Raw genomic sequence first — 9,126 nt, 5'->3', positions numbered from 1 at the left:
TTCCTGGACTATTCTAGCTATAGGCTAACAGTCTGGGTCCTGGGTCATTTGGACATATTCAGATCTCTGCTTCCTAACCTTTTCCTCTCAGCTGCTCTGTTTTAAAAGGATACGTTCAGTAATTCACAACTTAATGCTAGTGGTATCCTTACCCTGATAGAAGTCTATGAGCCAGGAGAAACTGTGATGATTGGTTTTTACATTACTTAAAGGTGTTCGTTCTGGCAACACTTTTTGAACATTTGCCCCCATCACTCCCAATGATTTTTAGCTGGCAGAGGATAGTTAGGTGAAGTTTATATTGGCTGTTTAAAGAAATTCGAACCATGGAATACAGTTTCTCCAGGCTCATATAGATATATTCACGGCAAGGAACCATCTGACATGAAGTTGTAAAATACCGAACATATCCCATGTCATTACATAGATATTATCACCTTTTAAAGGTAAAACTGCTTACTAATAAATCCCTCTTACAGGGTCAGAAGACAGGGGTGACACTTGGCACGTAAGCAGCATTACTGGCAGCAGGTTGATCTTCCAGATCTTCATTTGGTGTCTGAACAAAAAGTCATTTTAGAAAAATTGTTAATGAGCGACTATCAACAACAAGTGCCATCCCTAACAGCTTCTTCTCAGGGCTGCAATGGTTTATTTTTAGGGCAAACTTGTTTTCTCCTGAGCAGAATAAGCTGGAGATTAGTGCATGTTTACCCTCACAAAAACCATGAACACAACCTGACAGTCAGGAGATGACCTGTTATTAGTCACCTGTATAAAGCTGCATGCTGAGCCTCCCTTCTCATAGTTAGAATGAGAAGGAGTTATTTATTCAAGGAGAGCTTTTACAATGCTTGTCTACACGGTAAGGGAGTGTCAAAGATTTTGATTTTGCTTCGTCTTTGAAAAAGTAAATTGTGAGGCTATTATCCCTTCGCAAATTGCAAGTAGTCCCCTTTGGTAAATGGATAAGACAATAACAGTTTAATCTAAATCAGAGGTGATGTTCCCCTGGAATTGAAATCAAAGAGAGGGGAGGAGGGCCACTTAACTGGGATTCAAAATGAACCAAGGGCCTTATCTTCCCCCTATGCCTGCTCGGTCGACAGTAATAACATCGACAGTAATAACATCGCAATGACAAAACATTTGTGAATCACAGCTAGTGGAAGAGATATCACAGATGCCGATATAGATGAAGACAATAGATGATGTTTACACCAGCTATATTATCTCTATTACAGGGTCCTATAGAAAATACCACAGCATGACATCTATACAGTGAACAACACTGCCAACTGTCACTTACACACATCACGTCACGCACTACCCCACACGGTACGCGCCTAGTCACTACAAAAAGCTACCAGCCTTCAATAGTAAGCCACTTTTGGTACAATTGCAAAAAGGATATCACAGGTTTTTTTTGTTTGAAGTTTTCTTTTCCAGTGTTTCTATAAACAACGCCAGATGCTCGTCTATGCATCAATACAAATCAAGAACTCTAAATCAACGACTTCTAGAATACGCACACGTTGACAATTAAACAGTAAAGCTTGTTGTGTGAATATTATTTAGGAATATGTGACCAGCCAGTTCACATGTTATTACATACAAAAAAAAACTACTTATTTACAAAACAGTTCCAACTTATTTACTCGATGGAGCACAAATTGAGTTTTAAATGATTTGAGGATAAAAAAATTGTCCTCCCAAAGCATAATCATCACAAGATCTTGTAAAACATTCTGCTTCTCAGATACTGGAGAAAGAAACAATCTTATAATAATTATCATCCCATACCAGGCTATCCTATTATTTTGCAGATCAGATTGACTCATTCCACTTACATTAAACTATGTAACTTCCTATTTTTCAGTGCATGTGCGTATTATTGCATCTCCTGTTGGTAAAATTCTGTGGCAGGCTGACCTGAACCTAAATAAATGCTCAACTTAACAGAATTTCCTGTTTAGTTTTTTTGACCAACTAAAATCACATGAACTGGTCTGATGGGTGAGTTACTAGTCCTTACTGAAGGTTGCTCACAAGACATCAATACCATACAGTGCATTTCCCTCTTCTCATAGTCAGTGCATTCTAACAGGCCCAGGCTTGTTGCTTACTGCAATCACTCTTTCTCCACTTGTGATACGGAGAGGGGGCTAAGAACTTGAAGCATAATGCCAACCGGGTGTGGCTAGACTGTTGGTGGCTAGTAGTTATGAAAGAGTGCATTTCCACATCACAACCCTGTGTCGGGACGGAAAAGACTCAACGAGGGGCCATCTGTAGGAAACAAACAAACACTCAAACACTTAGTACCATGTACAGAAACACACAACTTCCAACACCAGATGGAGTGACATCAATTATGGATTGGGCTGCGTCGTACGACCTTCCTGGACTCACGTGACCTTTAACCTTTTGGAATCAGTATGTGAAAATCCACCATAGAGGAAGGATGTGTATAGTCCAGCGGAGGCTCATTGTAATGGCTGGAATGGAATTCATGGAACAGAGTCAAACATGTGCTTTCCATTTGTTTGATACCATTCTGTTTATTCCATTCCAGCCATTACAATGAGCCCGTCCTCCTATAGCTCCCCCCACCCCTCCCTCTGGTGTATGTATTTCTGCTTGTACAGTGCCAAGGCAGAATGGAAGTATGGTTTATACTACTAAAGGCTGTCTGATAAGGGTTGGTGTGGCCTCTGCTGCTGGCCAATTGAAAGAGTGTTACTAGCTGGTACAAAGATCTGGGGGTTGTGTGTTCTGGCCCCAAAGACAAACAAGGGAACTAATCCTGTGCTCCATGATGATACACTGACTATAGTACATGTTGTTTCATTAGTCTGATAACTCTCCACGCCCGCCCAGCCCCGATACTACGACCTGGCTCCCGTCTTGGACTTGATGATGGTGATGACGCTGGTGGCCGTGGCCACCTTCCCAGGACCAGGGGCCCCATGACCCCCGACCCCTGGGGTTAAAGGCAACGGCCGGGCTACGCGCCACAGTCCTGGCGAAAGCTCTGCAGGGCCTCGTGCTGATGAAGTAGTCCAGCTCCACCTTCATGGTGGCGTTCTCTGTGGCCAGCTTGTCCACCTCCAGCTGCAGCGCCGTCTTCTGCTTCTCTAGCTCCTCCTTCTGGAGTGACCCGCTTGACGTGGCAGCTGGCGCGTAGCCACGGTTCTTCAGGGTGCGCCTCCGCTGCTTGAGCTGCAGGATCTCGTCCTTGGTTAGGCCGCGGAGGTGAGCGTTGAGCTCCCCGGACAGACATGGTCACCAGTTCGTCGTCCGTGAGGCTGGTCCCATTCTCCCTGGCTCCTTCTTGCCTTGAGAGGGAAGTGAAGGGGGGATGATTTGATTCATTTTGAAGGTAAAACATGTTCAGTAAAAAGTACAAAGCCCAGAGGATAACTCATGAAAGCATTATACAGCAGTTATTTTCAATGTGGTCCAAAGAGCAGGGGAAAGGAGGGATGTGGTCAGGAGGAGGAGGAAGGGGGACAAAGAGGGAGAAGGAGGAAGAGGGGTGATGACAAACAAACAAGTATGACTAGAGTACAGATGGTAAGAAGAACATCACCTTTTCTCCCCACACTGACAGTGTAAGAGACAAAGGTTAAGGTAGGGGTCTATGTACTTCTTTGGTTAGTTTACCTTCAAGGCTTTGTTTCCCTTGTTTGTAGTAGTCATGCCACGAGAGCCGCTTCCAACGACACCACTTGTTGGTCTGTGGAAGAAGAACTTCAATAAGAATCCATATAGCCAGAGGAGAAGAACAGTGAGGTTTCACATCAAATAGAGAAGAACAGGAAAGGTGTTCAAAATAATCTCTTCCTCTAACTCAGAATCCAATGGAGGAAAAGGTCATTGAGAAGGGACCTTGGAAATTCTCTAATACGGTTGAGAAAGAATGGGAGGAGATTGTGCAGAATAGAGGAAAGGCAAATTGTGACGGAGCCAATCGTTTTCAGAGATGGAGCAGAGACTTCAGCTCTTCCTCTAAAAGTAACAGGCAGGCCAATCAGTAACAGGCAGGCCAATCATTTGTGCAACTGTGAACTAAAGGACAGTTGGCATTTGACAGTTTGGCACAACTACAGCAGTAGCGACTGTCACTTTGATTTATTAGAAAACAAAACCATCAGTGGGGAACTTCCTCCACGAGCCAGCAGGCAGGAAACACCTCAACTGATAAAGTCCCCATCTTACTGTATGTACCTCAGACTACTACCTCAGACAAACAGCTCTAACACACACACACACACACACACACACACACACACACACACACACACACAGAGAGAGAACCTACTGTATGTAACCGGTCCTGACACCTCGGACTAACAGCTCTAACACACACACACTTTAGAACGAACTCAGTCTGGGGAAAATTTTTAAAACACATGTAAAAGACAAGCGTTTATTATTCAACAAGTTCAGGTAGTCCATCCCCGTTTGGTGACTGATGAATAAAAGATGACTGGGGAGGGGAAACTGTATTCTAGTTAAGTCCATCCTATTCAACTATTACTGTACATATACTATTCTAACCTACGTATTCTTCAAATAAAAGATATATTCTATCCACAGTGTCTATACATCCCATCACACACACATACAGCGCATTCTGAAAGTATTCAGGCTCCTTGACTTTCTCAACATTTTGTTACATTACAGCCTTATTCTAAACTGGATTCAAAATATTAAAAAATCCTCAATCTACACAAAATACCCCATAATGCCAAAGCGAAAACAGGTTTTTAGAATTGTTTTCAACTTTTTTTTAAATTAAAAACAGAAATACCTTTTTACTTAAGTATTCAGACCCTTTGCTATGATACTCGAAATTGAGGCCAGGTGCATCCTGTATCCATTTATCATCATTGATGTTTCTACAACTTGATTGGAGTCCATCTGTGGTCAATTTAAATGGTTAAATGATCGGACAGGATTTGGAAAGGCACACACCTGTCTATATAAGGTCCCATGTTAACAGTGCATGTCAGATCCAAAACCAAGCAATGAGGTTGAAGAAATTGTCCGTAGAGCTCCGAGACAGGCTTGTGTCGAGGCACAGATCTGGAGAAGGTTACCCAGAAACATTTCTGCAGCATTGAAGGTCTAAGAACAACGTGGCCTCCATTCTTAAATGGGCCTTTGTCAGGGAGATGACCAAGAACCCAATGGTCACTGACAGAGCTCCAGAGTTCCTCTGTGGAGATGGGAGAGCCGTCCAAAAATGACAACCATCTCTGCAGCACTCCACCAAATCAGGCCTTTATGGTAGAGTGGCCAGACGGAAGCCACCACTCCAGTAAAAGGCATATGGACAGCCAGCTTGGTTTGCCAAAAGGCACCTAAAGGACTCTCAAGATTCTCTGGCCTGATGAAACTAAGATTACACTCTTTGGCCTGAATGCCAAGCGTCATGTCTGGAAGAAACCTGGCACAATCCCTACGTTGAAGCATGGCGGTGGTAGCATCGTGCCGTGCGGATGTTTTTCAGCGGCAGGGACTGGGAGACTAGTCAGGATCGGGGAAAGAGAAGAAATGGGAGAAACTCTCCAAATACAAGTGTGCCAAGCGTCATATCCAAGAAGACTCAAGGCAGTAATCACTGCCAAAGGTGAGAGTGCTAGCCTACTGGTGGTGAAGAGATAGAAGACAAAGAAGAAAAGCAGGAATCCATAGGAACAGAATATTACCTGTAGTCGGGTTGCAAAGAGTCAGAAACTTTCCGGAAATTTTCCATGGGAATTTAAGCCCTGGAATTTTGCATAAATTATATATATTTTTTTAAGTCAGCTTATAACAGTGAACCTTTGTGGGATATACATTAGGCAATTCCAGATCTTGTGGCATATTTTGGTTAAACTATCCCCAATTCAATGGAATTGAAACCCTCTGCATGCACAGTGCATTCTTCCATCACATGTACAGCTGATTCTCAATATCTTGCACACAAATAAGATGCTATTGAGTCCACACTAATACACTGTCTGAGCCAAGGACTACATGCTTTCTGGTAAGTTCTGATGACAATACTGTATGGGGTGAATATATTTTATGACATATATTGTTTTTTTGTTAACTAGTAAATAGTAGCCTACAGCAAAGTGTGTTCAAATAATTTCTAACTTGTGAACAATTTCTGCTAGCTAGTTTTTGCTACCATGTGGGTTTTAGCTTGCTTTGGAGCCTGCTGAGGAGTGTTAATTCACCTGTTTCCATACACATTTTATTTTAAACAACTCCCCATTTTGTAAGATAAAATATTTATCTAACTGCTTAACTATTTATCTACATGGAATTGAAGTTGTTTTTTCCTCATTTTTTTCTAATCTTCACAGGAAAATGCCACAGGCACTATCTGATGTTTGGAAACATTTGCCTGCAGCTAATGTAGAAGGAAAAGCTGAGAACATTTGCATTAAATACTGTGCCAAATCATATGTGAAGAAAACAACAAAAATAAATAAAACTCACTTTACCTTTGGGTGCGGAGTTTTCAGGTGAGGAAGCACAAGGTAGAGAACAATGTTTTATGCCGGCACAGAGAAAAAATCACGGCAATTGCCGGGCGCACATACGAGAACCGGCCCAAAACTAGACTTTTCCGGAGGAAAACAAAGGGAAACACCACCACAAACATACACAGAGGACAAATAAGCCCTTCACAAAGAGCAGGCAGGCCTTCCCGGCTTAAATGGAAAAAAACCTAAACAAGAAACAGGTGAAACCAATAAGACAAAACCAACAGAAAAGTGAAACGTGGATCTTATGGTCAATCTTCCAATGACCTGCCCACAAATACGTCACAATGCGCAGACCCGAACGAGAAAGGAGCTCACCTTCGCGTGGAGTCGTATACAGATGCAGAATGATCAGAGCCAAGTGCATTAAGTTCCTCAGCAATCACAACAAGCAACCTCTGACAAAAGTCCTCACCTCTATTCAAGGTGAAAATTATGAATGAGGCACCTTATCGATAGCAATAGCTTATGGTCCTCCCTGGAAAAATATTTTTTTTAACTCAATGGAGGAATGTAGTCAGAAATAAATGCTGATGAATGTCTTGCTTGAGCTGTGTATGCAACTGGTTCACCTCTGATGCTCACAGGCAATGTGTATTGGAAGAGATTTCTGAATGTTCTTCTTCACAGCATACACCTCCACCAGACATGCTTTATCTACTCATTTGCTGGATGCAGAGTTCAACAGGAGTTCAAGCTGAAGGTCAAGCAAATCGTGCCAAATCAGTGAAAGCAGACTGTATTGCAATCATCTCTGATGGGTGGTGCGAATGTTTGGTGGGCAAAGGTAGAGAACAATGTTTTATGCCGGCACAGAGAAAAATCACAAGACCAGGCACAAGGGACAAAACCAGGACCCAACCAGTCTCGGAGAAAACAAATGAGCTGAAACGCACCACCACAAATCATACCACAGAAGGACAAATAAGCCCGCACAAGACCAGGCAGCCTTACCGCTGCATTGTCTAAAGTGGAGGAGTCCTAAAAACCTAAATCACACCCATTGGCTGTGCTGCTCAATGCATTGAACCAACAGAAAAGGACATCATGGCACTGAAAACAATGGATACACCTATACAAGAGAGCCAAGGAAATGGTTAGGTATGTGAAGGGTCATTTTATTTTTATTTGACATTTTTCCCTTTATTTTACTAGGGTCAACCTTGACAAAGTCAAATTCTTATTTTCAATGACGGCCTTAGGAACAGGGGTTAACTGCCTGTTCAGAACGACAGATTTGTTTGTCAGCTCGGGATTAGTCAGAACTTGCAACCTTTCGGTTACCAGTCCAATGTCTAACCACTAGGCTACCCTGCCGCCCCTCAACACACACCAAGCGTACATGTTGGACCCCAAGATGCTCTGAATGTTCTTTGCCCAGATCAAAAGGCCTCAACCAGAGGTGCTTTATCTACTCATTTGCTGGATGCAGATACAGATTATTGAAGGTCAAGCAAAAAGCCGAAAGCAGATTAATCATCTCTGAAGGGTTATCATTTTTATTTGTAATAATGAATAATTAACTACAATACTCCATGAACACTTATTTTAACTTAATATAATAGGCACAAGGGAAAAACACCAGTCTCCACATTGCAGATGATGAAACATGTTCAATTTGGTTTAAATAATGAAAAAATTTGCACTGGAGAAGACCAAGTAAAAGTGCATTTTGTGCATTGTCTAAAAAGCTAACATTTAAGTTGGCTTGCTGAACATGAGAACTATATCAAAGACATCATGGCACTGAAAACATGGATACTCTACAAGATTCCAAGGAAGAGGTTTTAGGTATGTGAATATAGTATTTATAGGACTATTTTCTATACCATTTGTTTTTATTCCTTTGACTCATTGGATGTTCTTATTTTCAATATTGCCTAGTGTAACAGTGGGTTAACTGCCTGTTCAGGGGCAGAGCCAGATTTCGCCCCTACCTGACTCAACCGGGAACACATGAAATGGCCACCTTTCGGTTACCAGTCCAATGCACAAAATCCACTAGGCTACCCTTGCAGATCAAGTTATATCAAATCTACCTCAAGTCCAGAGCGAAGTGAGAAGAATGAAAGCACCGCATTGAAGCGCACACCCCGCTAACTAGATAGCCATTTCACATCGGTTACACCAGTATCCTGGAGGATAGGAGTCTCTGAGAAATGGCCATAAACAGCTACAATGCTGAAGCCCCATTGCAAGAGCTGAACCTCCTGGATGATGCATTTTGAATGAATGGTAAGCTTGCCCGAAACCTATAGCAGTCAGCCTGCATCTATCAAATATCAAATCATGTCTGATGATTATAACATGCAGATGAAAGACACAGAAATCCGTAGCCCTTTGGTCATTCATTGTTGCTCCAAAACTATCATTTTGAAAATCAAAAAGCGTGAAGACTTCTACCTGAAATACGGAACCACAGCGTACATGTTGGACCAAGTAACATTGCTGGCAGAGCAACCGTCAGGTGCATAGATCAAAAATTCTGGCAAATATGGTGTCGTCTAGACGAGCCAGGCAGCCCAAACCGTCGATATACCCTGACTCTGCGTGCAATGAACGCAAGAGAAGTGACACAATT

At 42.4% G+C, this 9,126-nt stretch overlaps 1 pseudogene; it reads right to left on the bottom strand.

The window, feature by feature from the left end:
• Positions 1 to 2,861: 2,861 nt before the first annotated feature.
• On the bottom strand, positions 2,862 to 3,702 carry LOC135537489 (transcription factor MafG-like; annotated as a pseudogene).
• Positions 3,703 to 9,126: the final 5,424 nt, after the last annotated feature.

This window comes from Oncorhynchus masou, unplaced genomic scaffold (assembly GCF_036934945.1).
Source record: "Oncorhynchus masou masou isolate Uvic2021 unplaced genomic scaffold, UVic_Omas_1.1 unplaced_scaffold_7986, whole genome shotgun sequence".
NCBI lineage: Eukaryota > Metazoa > Chordata > Actinopteri > Salmoniformes > Salmonidae > Oncorhynchus > Oncorhynchus masou.
The sequence above is the reverse complement of the archived record's forward strand: the minus strand, read 5'-3'. Positions and strand labels throughout refer to the sequence as shown.